Raw genomic sequence first — 15536 nt, 5'->3', positions numbered from 1 at the left:
GTCAGACGATTTACAGTCTTTGGACAATTTTTTCGCGTGGAGCAGCCTGCGGACTTTTTAATCCGCAGACCAGGCTCGTTGGATTTCAAATATGTTTGATATTTTACTCTCCGAGTTGCCAGACTTCGTCAGTCGATCACTATGAAAATTCGATTAGACATTAATACGCAATCATTCGGACCGAAAAAAATCTGTAATTGTTTTAAACATTTTCATTGATTAATTTGTTAATTTACACATAAGAAAATGAGAGATTTACCAATTATTTTTTTATTTGTATTTATGAAATTCACAAAAGAAATCGTAAAACTTTTGTCGTTTTCACTGCTATATTATTTTATGCAAGTCTACATATAAATAACACAAAATTATAGGATTATCGGAAGACATTACGAGAATCGTAACTTTTTACTTTTGACAGCTCGACTTTTTTATTCGTTCGTTGATCAGTAGCAGTGCATAGACAAATCGGACGATTTATTGTTCTCGGACTTTTGGCTCGCCAATGGTGCGCTGGCAATAAAGATCGATGGAAGTACGTAGCAGCGAAGAGCAACGGACCGAGAAGAGTAGAAGGAGTCAGAGGAGGTCTTTATTCATCAGTGGATCGACCCCGGCTGATGATGAAACGGATATAATAATTAGTGTTTCAATAAAATAATGCTACTTACATAAATTTCTATAAAATTGAAGCCAATACTGAAAAATTGTAAACGCTAAACAAGTCAGAACACGCCATGGTGTGAGTAGGTATAATGTAAAATTATACCCATTATGGCATACGGCATAGGTACATACTAAAAGCAAAGACATTTTTATTTATATCGTTCAATGCTCCGTACTTGTACCGATTGCCGGTTTCCCACGAAGCATATGACGCATCGCTTCATCAGAAAGTGATTTTTAAAAGAATTTTATTGTAACAAAATCGATCAAACCACAAAACAATAAAATTGTAAGAAAATTTTGGCCACATAGTCTCATAGATACCTATTTGACTATTGCTGTATACTCGATGGAAGTGTCTCACAAAGGCAACAAAAAAACGCAGGGGACCTCCAAACCTGTCATAAAATGTTTTTTTCAGATTTCAAAGTAATTTTTTAGTTTACTTACCGCGAATTACATACGGTCGATAACACTGAATATAGTACGATAATACAGAATTATAGTAATTATGGCGTACTATATTTTTTTATATCGTACATAGTACGCGTACTATAATTATAGTGCGATCGATGACACTAAATATAGTACGACAATACAAAATTATGGTATTTATGGCGTACTATATTTTTTTATATCGTACATAGTACGCGTACTATAATTATAGTACGGTCGATGACACCAAATATCAGTGGCGAAGACTCCATACTAGGCGATTATTTAAAGCCTACCTTCTTAAGAAAAATATTTTTTAATTGCATATTGACATATTTATATACTTAATCACTTCATTATTTTATGTTATATAAAAATAATTTATTTTGCCAACGAGATCGCATATCGTCGTTGAAACTAGAAAATTGTGTAACTCCAAAAACACTACTTTACAGGAGAGACAAAAAACATTATGGTTTCCTATACAAATGTATGGTTTTGGAGTGAAATCATCCATGATTTAACAATGATACAATTTTTCTGGAATTACAAAATTTGCAAGACGGATAGATATTATCAACGGCCACTAGATGGCATTCAAAGTCAATTTTCGATTAAAACGGAGTTACACAATTTTCTAGTTTCAACGACGATATGTAGGAATGTATTACAGTATTACACAGTTTACAAAACAACTGCAAAGGTATTAAAAAAACCACAGCGCGCCGCGCCGTAAATTAAATAATAAATGCCGCGACTTCTCGACGTAAATAAATTTCCGATTATGTTTGGAATAATTCTGATTTTTTTTTGTATGGACTTTACGTCTCGTAACCTCAGCAAGTCTGCTGATTTGTACGAAATGAGGCAAGCTCCTTTCGCAGAGCCTAAAACATTCGCGCATAATATTGTTGTCACGACTGCGCACTTTGTCCAAAATCATTAATAATTAGATAATTAAAAAAATAATTTCAACGGCGTTTAATCGAATATTAATAAATAAGTAAGTATAGATTGTTTTTAAAAATAAAAATAAATTTTATCTAATGATTTTTGATGGTATACATGTTTTGAAAAATACGTAATTTAAACACATCGCTCATTTTTATGTCGTCAATGAGTTTTTGAAGTTTCATTGAATTAGTGTGTCGTTATCATTTATTAGTGTGTGCTATTCATTAGTAGTAAATATCGTACTATTCTCGTAAGTATACCTGACAAGTGTGCTCTTTTTATCATATCTCCACAGCCTACCTCTTTCCAAAAGTCACCCTTCGCCACTGGCAAATATAGTACCTAGGTATGTTGGTAACACCATTTCCGCCATCAGCAAATGTCAACCTAACGATGTTTATTATTATTCTAGGTAGGTAGGTTCTTCACCGGTGTTATGTCTGAGGGTGGGTTTTGGTCTCCTCCATAAGCCCCCTCCACCTAATAATTACCTCCCGCCCTCTAGGTCGCTTCCACTATGACTATGGTACCCACTTGGGCATGGTATTTGGAGCGCTGTCATCAAACATTTCCTCAATGTGACCTGTCCTGAGGCTGTCCAACGCAGTCTTTGCGCCTTGAAGAATTTACCGGCTTGGCGTTTGCTATTCTAATTAAATACCTAACGATGTAAATATTTTTTTTATTAAATTTCAAGAGATTCTGTGTTTACATGGTGGTAATTCAAGATATTAATAACCACCACTTAGGCAGGTATGTTGTTTTATTAAGTGTGCATTTCCCAATAGTGAAGGCGACACACATATCTCGAAAAATTACTAAAAGAATAGAATAGTTTACCTACAAAACTTAATTGATTGTTGCAGTCACAATCACTGCTGACCTTTTAATTATGTACATAGCTGTACCCTAGAACCGAACTGTATTAACTCCAAAATTTTCAAAAGTCACTTTATTGCACTAAACTTCATGATTTTGCCTCTTCTTTACCATGGTAAACAGTATTAACTCCTATATCAATTATTTTCTGAGATATTGCGTTTTAAGCCTCCCCCAAACCAAAGCGAATATTCGCAGCGAATTATTCGCCAATCAAGCTCGTATTGGCTTACGGGACAGAGCACGCTTGCGCGACCGCCTTGCGTCTTGAGTGCGAATTTGCAGCGAATATTCGCTGCGATTTTCGGGAACTCTGTCGACAGCGAATTTATTCGCGGCGGACAATTTCGCCAAGGGAATTAGTAAAATCAAAATGGCGAAGACATTGAGCAGCTGATCGAGTTGGTCCGGAAATATCCAATCCTTTATAATTTCTCTGACAGTGACTACAAAACATGAGAAAGAAAGATAAGATATGGGATGAAATTGGCAGGGAAATTGTTGAAAATGGTATGAAGGTCGTCATAATAATATCTTTTATCTTTGTCTAACCAAAGTATGTAAAGTTTTTTGACAGGATGAATACGCTATTATAAATAAATAACTTTAATCTAAGGTCCCGATATTTAAAAAATACATATTATTAATTTGCGTCATGCACAGCCTTTAATAACAGAAACTTTATAACTTTGATTGTTAGGGCACTGACAGTTCTAACTTATTGCGATCGTTTGACGTTTTGGTTTCGACTTTCGAGCAGTCATATCAATAATGTTATAATTAGGTATCATTTACAATACCTACTTCAATCATATTCGGTATCGGTCACGTAAATACCCATTTTATATTCGTTGATAATATTTTTTTAGGTTAGATAGGTAGTCTTTAAGATTATTTTTTTGCATCTAACATTATGCAGCATAGCATTTCTATTGTAGCTAAAGATATAATATACATATAGGTAGATAAGTAGGTACTCCATGTCGTCATTGTGGTATTTTGTAAGGTTTTAGACCAAAAACCTTACATACTACTTACTATCGGGTTATTTACAGTAGGACATAGGTACCTAGGTTGTTTGTTTTTTGATCTCAAGAGACCTCAATCACAAAAACGATATTATGTACCTATATACCTACTAGGTATATATTTCCTTCATTATGTATAGGTATATTGAGCTAATAAACTGGTTTTGCCCAGTGCCGACCGCGAACCAAGATAATATCTACATGTTCCATGTACCTACCTAACATAACCAATGTTTTCTGTTTCACATTAATTTGTATACCTACCTACAAACATTTTAAACTTAATTGAGATGTTCTTAAACTTCTGTTCATGTAATATTATGTAGGTAGGTATATCTTGGTCTGCATTAGGCAATAAGATTAATAATTTTATGTGCATGTAAATATAAAGGTCAGGTACCTCCTCTAAGTACATAATATTATATTATCATCATGGATACCTACCTGAATGATGTTGGAGATATACTAATGCTTTGTGATGAATTTAATTTTAGCAAAGATCTTCAACCTTTCAACGTAGGTACAAAGCACCAGAAGAAATTAAAAATGAAATCCCCGGCATTAACAGGAATAAAATAATATTTCATCATCAACATCAGTCGGGGTCATTCCACTGCTAGATGAAAGCCTCTTCTAGCTCCTTCTACTATTTTCGGTCTCTAGTTCTTCGCTGCTACATACTTTTATTGTACTTCACGTGAACAAAGAGATCAACTAAGTGAAGTGTCAATCAACAAAAGTGGCATTTGTGCACAATGTTAATGAATTTTCCAAAACATTAAGTGTGATAATATAATATACAAGGATGAATAAGGCGTGGGCGAGGGCCAAGGTCCATTTTATGATTCCTCTATTGATGTACCTATTTTTATTAAGAAAAATGTTTGCCGTAGAATGGGGTGAATACTGAATAGACCCTTTTTAAAATTTCTATTTTTCTGCTACACATTATTCGGACAAATATGAATGACTTAAAACCTGTTTCTATGGACATAATCATACTCTAAAATATTTTTCAACTACCATTTATTATCAAACAGCCAATTTTGTGTGATGTCTCTTTCTATCCAGCGTTGGGGTGATTATAGACATGGCGGGTGGATAGAATCGAATAATGGTAATTTCCTAATGTTAAAAATGTAATTAAGTACCTACTGTACATTACAAATTTATGTAGGTACATTTAAGTATGTAAATCAAAATCAAAAATATAAATTTAAATGTTATACAACACAGTATCATGTAAGTATTTAAAAAAACGTATACTTACATAAACATCTATTTATCCAAGAATTATTTGATACTTGAATCTGTATTTTATATACCATATTCGATGGATGTATGTGGTGTATTTTGTAAAATATTTGGTATGTATTTATTATTTAACTAAGCGTATTTAATTTGCTACGTGACCTGTAGCTCTTTTATAATCACAAATTATTGTTGAATGTTCCGAAAATGAGTTTATGTGCCGAAACAGCTGTCAAGGTAAATGACTCATTAACAAAAATAACTATATTTCAAAACCATTATAATCCATCTACCATATAAACACCATTTCAAGTAATAAAGAAATAAAAAGTCACCTAATTAAATAATATTATACTAGAAAAAATATACTATCTATATACCCACTTAATTTTCATTTAAAGTTGTAAAACGCCCGGTTACTAAATAGAGGAAGGACAGAGTCTTCTGGCACGACCGAATCACATTGGAACGGTGTTATTGTCATTTGAAAGTAACAATACTGACACCTAAATGAGTCGCCTGCACTGCCAGAATCATCTGAACCCTGTCACCTATCTATATACAATTTATTGTTATTTTTTTTCATATTTGTCCATTTTATTACAATATCGTGTTACTTTTAAAGCTCATTGTAATTCTAATAATTATATAAATATTTTTCTTGTATTCTGTGCAAAAATGATTATTAAAACTTTCTTAACCTAAACCAAGTATTTTTTATTGAATGATCCTGCAAAAAATTCAAGTACAGTTAAGTGACATATTTTGTTTCAGTGTATAAGCCATAAATAAATATACATAAATTATATTTAATATATACATGTATACTGTATGTATAGCCACGGTTGGTCTTGCACTTGTTGCTGTAGCTATGCGATCTGGTGTGGTCCATTATCCAAAAACACTCAATCACATCCCTGGTCAAACAGCGGGCAGCCGTGTAGTGAGTCTGGCTGGCCTATGGTGGCACTAGAATGATTTCAATATACACAGTCTGTTAATTTGAATATGTTTTCGACTGAAAGTTGTAAAAATATTAGAAATCAGGATTTAAATAATTAAAAAACTGTTTCATTAAATATCATATTCATACCTATGCAAAATTTTGATTCCTTTGAAGTACCTGTACAAAATACGGATGAATATAAACCAAACAAAAATATTTGTTACTGGTACTGCCATAGTAAAGTAAAGTTTAACATACTTCCCTAATAAAACAAAATTCCCAATTCTTGTCGTTCTGTAGATGTTTCATTTCAGTTTTTACCAACGATCCACTAAATATGAATTGGTCATAAACACTCAAAGGAAATCTGGCACTCACTGCCAGAATGTCCATGTCAGACATGTCAGATACCTGCATAAAAATAAATGTCATGTTATGATATTTATTACGAATTTCACATTTACAGAAAATTTTCTGCGCTCATTTTTGAAAGTCTCCAAGTATGACGGGTATATTCGCACATGGGTGCAGTTAATGCACCCAATGATTTTCGGGAAACCTGCCCTTTCTTGAAGTCTGAAATTAAAAAATATTTTTACCGACACAAAATAATATTCCCGTTAAATTCTTATTGAGTAGGTAATTTACTTGTTGTGTCTATGCGCAGTTACTCTAGTTACATGACATGTACATTGTAATATTGTATAAATTGATCAGAGGGTATCAACACAACACTAAAGACTGTCAGCGCTGTATGGCGACTGTATGTAAGTATTACTAAGCACTGCTATTATAGCATCGGACACGTTTCCTATGCATCTGCTTACTGATGCCTGGCTCATTGCGCAGAAGACTTGGCCTACCCGTTTTTGGTACGCTCCCTCTGCGTAGAAACGCAAAATAGTCAAAACCTACAATTCAAATAACGGAGACATGTTATTTCAATAGCATATTACCTTCAAATCCTGTTAACCCTTCATGGTAAATGCTTATTTATAATATGTGCAGTTATGAAACTGAGTAAATCTATCTTACCTATGAGCCATGGCAATCTTGCCCTGTCATAAAGTAAGGTTATATTAAATGTCGATGTAATTTGTCGCACGCCATCTCATTATATCTTCAGCGTGTAATAAGCATTCAGAAGACGTGTACATTTTGTCAACACACAACTGTCACTTTGACATTCGTATATGTATTTAGTCTATGGCTGCATCCAATGCTGCCACCTTGTTTCAGATAATTAAAATACACTTTACGCAAAGTGGGTAAAAGTTGTAGCAATTCTGAAAGCGCTATAGTGTACGTGTATTTTTTATATTTAATTCATAAAAATTATAGAATAATTGGCGTAAAATATTAATAATATTTACAATTTTAAATCTGGCGCGTAAATAAAATTATTTAGTCTATGGCTGCGTCGCTGACGCTTTGGTGTGGGGCCAAACGCGAAATTCGCATCAAATCCAAGCGGTAGCGACAGCGATAGCGAGGGCGTTGCGAATTCGCTGCGAATATTCGCTTTGGTTTGGGGGAGGCTTTAAAGAATATTAAGTGCACCTTGATTTTGGAATCAAAGAATACTTAAGTCTTTTAATACTCTTTAGTTGTAGGTGTTTTGTTATTTATTGATATTAAGTCCACTCAGTCAAAACAACCAATACAATTAAACAGTATTAAGTGTTATCTTGCGGAGTTAGTACAAACAATGTTTGACACTTTTCAGACGACCGCACATTTTTGTTGTATTAACTCCTTTGTGCGAATGTTTGAAACAGTTTTGCATTGAAACATTTATTCCAAATAAGAAAAGTTAATTACAATTAATAATGTTGGAGAGAAGTAAACGTATTCTGGACTTAGTGAAAATACAAACCAATAATATTACTGATGACTGTGATGAATTACTAGGTACCGCAGTGTCAAACAACGTTTCAGAAACGAAAGGTAGGAATTTATATGCGTTTTATAAAATCAAACAATGTTATTAAATTGTATGTTAAACCTGACTGATATTTAAAATAATATATTGTAGCTCGATTATTCGAGTTTGGAAATAGTATTGTTTAATTTTGTAATAGCCTTATGCAGTGGCGCACCCAGGATTTAATATTGGGGGGGGCCCAAGGAGGAGAATGTCAATTAGTCCCATAGACTCTTTTTCTTCTTCACAGCTTAATTTCTCGTTTATCGGTCTTTTGTCTATTGCACTCGGTGTACCTATACCATGGTCCCCACATCCTGAAACGGGCCCTTAGGCTAGGATATTAGGAGATTAAATGCAGTGTAAAACACTACATTAACGTTTTTCAAATTGTGTTTTAGTTCAAATTAAGGGTACTTATACAGTGAATTATTGGCGATTTTTAATACATCTACTTTAATAATAGAGCTGTCGAGTATCGAAACACAATAATTAAAAAATATATTGCATAATTATATAAGTAATTGAAAATGTTCATGGCCATGTAGTGTATGTAATAGCGCCGCAGGCGACTTTTTTACTATTAAAGCTAATTTATGTGTGTTTATCTCACTTATCTGGTCAACCCGACACGCCGGGCCCCCCACAGACCGGGCCCCCAGGATAGAGCCCTGTCAGCCCTCCCCAGCCATGACCTACACCACTCCGGAATTCGGGTGGACACCGAGAATTTTTTGACATTTCCATTAGAGGTCGAGTTTCTAAAAAAACCCGACATTAGTGTTTCGAAATTTTTGTGTTAGAAATTAAAATCTAAGATTTTTTTTAAAGAGGGTTCTGGAGAATTTCAAATCATTTTTTTGCCGTGTTTTTATTTGTCTAAGCTATTGGCTTTCAATTTCAATGTTTTTGGGGGGGGGCAAGGCCCCTTGGCTCCCCCCCTGGGTGCGCCACTGGCCTTATGTCATAGTATTAAATCTATTAATTTGATTTTACAAAAGATCCGTGAAACAAAAATACAGTATTCATATTTTTATTTTTTAAGATTGATAATGGGTCATTTTCGTTTTAGATGCAGGGAGTTCATCAATTGAAAGGCAAATAAATGCACCCCTAGATGACTTGATTTATGTCGACAAAACTGGCTAGTTATCAAGAAATAAGCCGCCATAGTGATATTGTGTGTGATGATAATCTGTATGCATTTTTGGTCAGAGTGGTAATATCGTTTACTATGAAGTGTTGGAAACATCGGTTGAACCAATATAACCCACTCTCGCTTCCGAGACTTCAGATCTTCTCCAATGCGATAACATTAATATTGTACATGAAACATCTACACATATCGATGAAGATTGTATAGCTGACGATCCTGATTACCATCAAAGCCAGAATGGTTCTGAATCAGATGTATCAATTTCGGAAATTTCAGATACAGATAATCAAAATTTGACTAATATCGTGGACGAAGCACAACTGAATGTGAGAAAGAGAAACAAAGAAAGAGAAATCCATTCAATTGGAAAAATAACATTAGAAAACAAGAAGTAGCAGCAGGAGAGGAACGTACGACTAAAACACAAACTATCCCAGCACAAAGAGTTCTTGCACCCTGCAAGACAGAATGTCGCCTTAAATGTTCCATACATTTTTCAGCTCATCATAGAAATGAAATTCACAAGGCATTTTGGAAAAATGAAAAAAACATCGACTACAAGCGGCAATTTGTTGCGTTAAATGTAAAGTCCGTACCGATAAAAAGAAAGAGAATAACAAATGGTAAAAGGATCGATAAAAGAAATCATACACGTCAATACTAATTTGAATTAGATGGTCAGTCTATTAAAGTGTGCAAAGTATTTGTTTTTAAATACCTTAAATATTTCACAAACATTTATTACTACTGCACTATCTAAAAAGTCAGTTGGAGGAAATGTTGAACACGATAAAAGAGAAAAACAACCGCCATCAATAAAAATACCAGAATTTATTAAATAAAATGTTCGAGATCATATTAATAAATTACCAGTTTTGCAATCCCACTATTCGAGATTATTATTAAAACATACATATTATTTTTGTAATATTATTAATTAATATACATTTTTAAATCAATATTGAGTGTATTTTATTCAACATAATATTATATCCCTTCACTGAATGTTAATGGCACACAATACTATTTGAAGCAGTACTAAAAGTATCATAATATTTTTTTCTTAAAGCTAAATAGTATTAAGTGTTTATTTTCTATATAACTAAGTTAAAACACTGAAATATGCACATAGACTGTGTTAAGTATATACAATAATCAAATGTCTTCTCAAAAAAAATTAAGAACTATAAAACTTTTGCCAAAACTTTAATACAGGAGAAAAAATACATTTCAATAAACTTAAAATGGCTCTACTGAGAAATTTTGGATATGGCACTTAATATAGTTCAGTTCTAGGGTACAGAATTAGGTACCACATTTAAATAACACGTTAATTATAATATTTAATGGCCAAGTACTCCAAACGCGCCAGTCACGGTGTTAACACTAAATAAGTTAAATAGGCAAGTAATTTAAATCCTTTGAAAACGTACCAACCTATGTTAAATGTGCATATGAGTACCTTGGTATCAAAGTGGGACATAAGCTATTTACAAAATTTTACAGGAGACTCACAAACATGTGTGAAAAGTGTCCGTTTTTCATATAACATACCAACTTTAAACTCAAAAATCTCTATCAAAACTACCGTTTTTGATACTTTTGGTGGATTTTTTGAAAAGAGCATCACTTGCAGTACCATAATCAATTAAAACATGAATTTAGTGGGAGGTGGCGTTTGTCCCACTTTGATACCAAGGTACTCATATTTCCTTCTAGGTAATAAATAATCCCTTCGCAAAATTATTTCCTTTTCATATCAGAAAAATATATTTTCCTCCGGGAGGCTTATATAAAAATAGCACAGATGGCACTGCAGTGTTGTTTGAATTCGCACGCACTAGTCAGCCGCAAAGGTATGTATACTCTGGAAAATGGAATTTCGGTATCGCTTCTCGGCCTCAAGGCTAAGATCAAAGTGTAGTATCTGTTCTTATCAGCTTAATATCTGATAGTTCCCGCATTGCGGGACCAGTATATTAAACTGATTTTTGGAATGTGACGGGAAGTTCGGGGCTTGCTCCACTCCTGTCGCGGGTTGGCCCGGCATTGCAGTGCCGCCGGGATCGGCCCATCTAATAACTAATATTACGTCGATGTGCATATTAAATGACATCCATCATGCATTTTGATCAGTGTTGTCAACCGTACTATAATAATAGTATTTGTACAATAATTTTGGTCCGCGTACTATGTACGATATGAAATAGGTATACGCCCAAATTACTATAATTTTGAAAATCGTACTATAATTTAATATAAAAGTAATCGCAATCGAGTGGTTTTCAAAAATTTGAAATCTGCGGCCCGCGGCGAAATATTTTTCCTAAAAAAAACAAGACGACCATGAAAAATTGCATGGAACCTGCGGCCCGCGACGAAATATTTTTCCTAAAAAAACAAGCCGACTATGAAAAGTCTGGGAACATGCGGCCCGCGGCGAAATATTTTTCCTAATAAAAACGCCGACTATGAAAAATTGGGAAAATTTTCATTTTCAACAGATGACAACGCGTACTATATTTTATCCCCAAATACTATAATTTTGGAGGCTCTGTACTATAATTCCACTTTCAAAATAATAATAATAACACTGATTTTGATTCTCTGACCAGATTAATAAAATTTTTGCTAAGTACGCAAAGCAGACGGTTGTGTCAAGAAAAAAAAAACCTTTTACGATGTCAATACGTCATTTCAAATTTAAAAAAATATTTATAACTTTAAACCAAAACAAATTCATAATGGTCACAGCCGGTTTCGCTATTTTAGGATTGTCATAGAAAACAGTAATTAGAAATTGCATTCAATATTTTTTTTAATTTGAAGTCTACATAATATAATTTATTTGGATTTTAGCTAATCCGTCAGTGGCGTCAGTGACGGGCCGTCACCCGGTGGGGTAAATTTACACCCCTCCCCCACAAACACGCACATACAATTTTTCATTAAAACTTATATTTTTAAGGTACTTTTTAATTTCAGTGATTTTATATAATAACACTAGCCACGATAATTTTTGAAGTAAATAAGAAAATAGGAAATAAAGAAAAAAAGTATTCGTTGATGAAATGAAATATTAAACTTGCGGTTTTTTTTTTATATTAAGTCAATATATTAAATTTGTATGTTGGGTTGTTCTTGTTCAGTATAAACACTTTTATCAGTGTTGCCAACCGTACTATAATTATAGTACAATACTATAATTTTGATTCTGCAAAAAATGTAAAATACTATAATTTTATGCCGAATATGCCAAAATACTATAATTTTAAAGGATTCGAGCCGAAAAATGTTCCTGTACTATATTTTTTACAGAAATACTATAATTTTTACGCCTTTGTACTATAGTCAGCATAGAAAAATATGGCAACACTGACTTTTATGCAAAATAAACATTTATACACAATGTGTTTCTTTTCACCCTGACGGTGATGCAACAAATATCGTGCATTCGAGCAAAACTAAAATCTGGCAAAGGAAACTTTCTTTTAAGCCGCGTTGACACGATCCAAGTACACTTGGATCGAGTGCCATCCAAGTGACAGCTCATACTAATTATTCCTATCCAAGTTAACTTGGATAAGTAGGACGCGGTCCAAGTAGCTTGGATAGGAATAATTAGTATGAAGATGTCACATCATACGAGTGCACTTGGATGGCACTCGGTCCAAGTGTACTTGGACCGTGTCAACGCGGCTTTACAATATTTTTGTGTGAGGACTGTGCGGGGGATGAAAACATGTGTGCGGACTCATTTTGTGCATGTAACCACTGGATTCCCGCCAATGTGCTTTAAGCTACGGCATCCTAGTTAATTACGATGTTATTAACTTTGTAGTCATTTTTATAATGAAATGCTAATCAAAGCACATTGGCGCGAATCCAGTGGTTGGCTACAGGTTCGTGTCCCGTCGGACGTATTTAAAAAAAGAAACTGGCAGGTATATTATATCCGAGGTGTTTTTAAATCATGTAGGTAAGTACTTCAATCAAGTACATATTATATTTAATATTTTTTTTCTATTGTTTATATTGATAATTTTAGATACTTGGGACTATTTTGAAATAAACATATTTTTAAATAGAGTGGTACCGACCAACATTTATTTTTTCTACAATAAAAATAACCACGGAACGCCTCTGGCGATTTTTTCATGTACCATTTCGTACACTTATGTAAGTTTCAGAACACCCTAAAATCACACGTGTTAACTTCAAAAGCCTTTAAAATTATTGGTAAGTTTCAAACTCTCCTAAAATGAAATAATTATGCCAAAAGTGAGGAAGAGGAAAGGATAAAATTAATCTTTAGAATGCATTATGGTAGATCAAATACAGTTTAACCACCTTCACAGATTCAATAGATGAATAATACAGTTTTTTCAAAACTACGTCAGGCTGCAGTAGATGTGCGTCGACGCAGGTCTTATTTGATTCCAATTAGATTGGTTAAATTCGTTTTAGTTTTAGGGGTTTTGAAACAATAAGCTCCTCCTTTTTGTTGAACACGCGCACGAAACAAATCTTGGGAGATAAGCATGCAACTAAAGAAAATACCGAAGCAGTCATTTGTTATTAACGGTAACTAGTGGAATAATCCCCTTTGTTCCTTACTGCTATACGAAGTATTATTATTTTAAATCCGGGACAGCGCGTACGCAGTCCCGACTACCAAAAATTACGCGCCCGAGTTATCCGCATTAGGGATAATCGCAAGGGTCAGCCCAACCGAAGTGCAATGGAAGAGCCTCGCCCTGGGGAACCGCCTTTATGATCACGGTGTCCCCTACGCCAGGTAAGTATGCCTGAATGTCGAGTTGCTTTAGTTTTTATGGTTTTGTTACTGCGTTACGTGTGCGGTTTGAAATATAGCGTGCATCAGTGTCATCTGGCGATGATTTTTTAAAACTAAATAATCTTTTTTCACTCTTTTTTTCTCGCCAAAACTCATAATCGAGAATATATTTTTAGCTAAAAATACATTACTTATTATTAGTTATTTCAATACAATCATAATAGAGATATATTAAAATATAATAATACCTACTTAAAACTTTTGAAAATTTTAAAAAAATATGTAAGTACAAATTATCGAAATTGTGGGTAAGTAGGTGCCATCTATTTTTTTTTTCAGTTAAATAAGTTTTTTTAGAAACGAATACTTACCTATTACCTATGTCCCTCGCATATCACAAAATTTATCAACTTTTTGATTAATCATACACTCATTAAAAACACTATTAATACAACCTCCATTATATATTTTAGAGTGGACTGTAGGACAGGTCGACATTCTCCGCTTAGGAGCGAATAATGATTAAAAAAATCTAGAAAGAAACTTATCTAGAAAGAGTAAGTAACACAATGTTAAAAATATTTTTGTTTTGGTGTAGGTATTATCATAGCAATGGATTTGGGAAAAAAACGAGTGGTAATTATTGTGAAGATGAAAATAAGTAATGTAATTATTTAATGCTAAGATGACATGAAATGGATGTAAAATAATGGTTGATTCACGAGTATGTAAAGTGGTTAAATAGCAGCGGTAGAGTGGTGAGGTGATTTGCGGCAAGAGGGGAGCCCATAGACCCAACCATTGGGAGGGCGATAACTATGTTCAACCAAATTGCTTTGGGTGTTGATATATTCCGCTCGCGTGAGGTGAGTTTAAATGGACGTATACTTAATTGTATTTTCATTGTTTTTGTACTTATGTTTATATTATTATGTTCTCTTTTTATATTTTCACTTTTAGTACTTACTTACTTTTTTTCTTTATAATAGATAATGTTTCATGTCATGTTGTGAACGTCTTAAACTTATAATTTGTAATGTCCACAATATACTAATAAAATAAATTAACTGAAATTGAAATAAAGGTGCATACATTATAGTACAATCAAATCAGTCTATTTACTTATTCTGTTTATCCGTATAAGTACTTTTTATTTAAGTACATAATATACGGATACAGTCGCAAGCTATCACTAATAATTAATAATAGCCAAGAATGAGAATAAAATATTATATAGGAAGTACATGCACATAATAATATTATGCATAAACAAAACATAATAGCGTCACTGTTCTGGCAGAAGACACTAATTCGAAAAAAATACATATTGAGTTAGTACCAAAATGTTCCATATTTCAAACTTTACCGTCTGGAAACCTTGTCTTTATTTTAAAGTCATCCTTTTTACGATTACTTAATAAACTCACATGATAGACCATTATTTCAAACATTTTAAGAACTTCAAAGTCAAATTACTCAAAACTAGTATTCTCCAGTTA

General features: G+C 33.4%; 1 long non-coding RNA gene and 2 other non-coding genes across 3 annotated transcripts; 1 reads left to right on the top strand and 2 right to left on the bottom strand.

Annotated features, from left to right (window-relative positions):
- Positions 1-5917: 5917 nt before the first annotated feature.
- On the bottom strand, positions 5918-7354 carry LOC147074017 (uncharacterized). The gene is made up of 3 exons (XR_015070359.1): positions 7195-7354; positions 6307-6570; positions 5918-6182 (listed from the first exon to the last, which is right to left on the bottom strand). It is a non-coding gene; the product is annotated as an uncharacterized LOC147074017 (long non-coding RNA).
- Positions 7355-11126: 3772 nt separating this feature from the next.
- On the top strand, positions 11127-11319 carry LOC147074016 (U2 spliceosomal RNA). The gene has a single exon (XR_015070421.1). It is a non-coding gene; the product is annotated as a U2 spliceosomal RNA (small nuclear RNA).
- A 2565-nt stretch (positions 11320-13884) lies between these two features.
- Positions 13885-14045, bottom strand: LOC147074015 (U1 spliceosomal RNA). Its single transcript, XR_015070427.1, has one exon. It is a non-coding gene; the product is annotated as a U1 spliceosomal RNA (small nuclear RNA).
- Positions 14046-15536: the final 1491 nt, after the last annotated feature.

Source organism: Rhyacophila brunnea, unplaced genomic scaffold (assembly GCF_057557595.1).
Source record: "Rhyacophila brunnea isolate RB1 unplaced genomic scaffold, BYU_Rbru_1.0 scaffold_17, whole genome shotgun sequence".
Taxonomy (NCBI): domain Eukaryota; kingdom Metazoa; phylum Arthropoda; class Insecta; order Trichoptera; family Rhyacophilidae; genus Rhyacophila; species Rhyacophila brunnea.
This window is presented reverse-complemented; position numbering and strand designations above follow the sequence as displayed.